This window comes from Haliotis cracherodii, unplaced genomic scaffold, assembly GCF_022045235.1.
Source record: "Haliotis cracherodii isolate W230 unplaced genomic scaffold, xgHalCrac1.p SCAF_17, whole genome shotgun sequence".
Lineage (NCBI taxonomy): Eukaryota > Metazoa > Mollusca > Gastropoda > Lepetellida > Haliotidae > Haliotis > Haliotis cracherodii.
This window is the reverse complement of record NW_027266272.1, coordinates 233,640-234,966: the sequence shown is the minus strand read 5'-3', so window position 1 is coordinate 234,966 and position 1,327 is coordinate 233,640.

Genomic DNA, 1,327 nt, shown 5'->3' with positions numbered 1-1,327 from the left:
GCTTGGGTATCGTGGATAGCTGGGGTAGTGGGGATAGATGGGGTAGAGGGGATAGCAGGGGTTAGCCTGGGTAGCGGGGATAGCTGGGGTAGAGGGGATAGCCGGGGTTGCTTTGGTAGCGGGGATAGCGAGGGGTAACAAAATGGTGTTAAGGGGTGGCAATCATAAATGTTTTCATCTTGTATTGGCTGGTGCAGACTAAAGGTTTTTGTACAGATCAAACAAATATTTATTCTTGAATAATTTAGTTTTGTTTCGCGCGAATATGTTTTTGGGCCATGGATCTTGGCCAAAACAAAAAAAGATTAACCCCTGGCACTATGTTTTATGTTTGAAAAACTGTTTTGGGTTGTTTTTTTCGTTGATTGTGTGTGTGAGTTATATAATTCTGATATATCAAACTTTGGGATACAATTCCAGTATAAGAAAAATATATTTGACTATTTCTGAGGGAAATTTAATTGTAATTAAAGTCAGAGCTTAATAGGAACAAATTTAAAATTTCTGGTTTGACTAACTTGCGGTGAATCATATACATTGTATAGCGGACACACCTTTTCCTGTCTCAACCTCATGGACAGTTTCAAAGTTTCACATTTCCAGTACTTTAAGCGGAATTCCAAAGCAGTGTTTCCCAGCAAGTTAATTGTTTAATTTATAAACTAAGTTGCTTGGATTACTGTTGTTTCATGCCTCTTATGCATTGTAAAACTCGTGTGATATGCCAAGGTTGTATTTTCATCCCTAGAGTAACCTCATTACCTTATTTCCTTCGTGGGAATGGGCCTGACGTAGGAGGTAGAATAGGTTGGTCAGTCCAACGAACGGGCAATGTTATAGATTTATTAGCACATTATTTTGCTCAGTGATGTATATCGTATATGATAACAAATTGTTCTATTGTTTTTTTTATATCTGATTAGATCATTGTAAAACTGAGTTGTATCATATTTATCACGTGTTCACCCCTCCGGTGAAATGAACCGAGCCTTCTTCCGATGAACAAAGTACATTGTCAGTGCATTCACGGAAATAAAGAGTACGGTGTTGAAGTACAGCTGCCCTTCGCTCTGTTTTGATACAATCACTTCTGATATTTTTCTGCTTGAGGGCTAAAAGGATTTCGATGTGATGAGCTATTTTCTATCATGAAAATACTCTTAATATTAATAAAGGTCATAAAACGACATTTTCCACGATAATCAGCACGCGTCATCGCCCAGACGAATGACGTCAACGCAAAAATATGGACCAATCAAAAGCTCCCAAACGTCACTCCCGCGTAGGAATATCTAAAATTGCTCAAGTGCTGAGGCTTGTTGTTGAA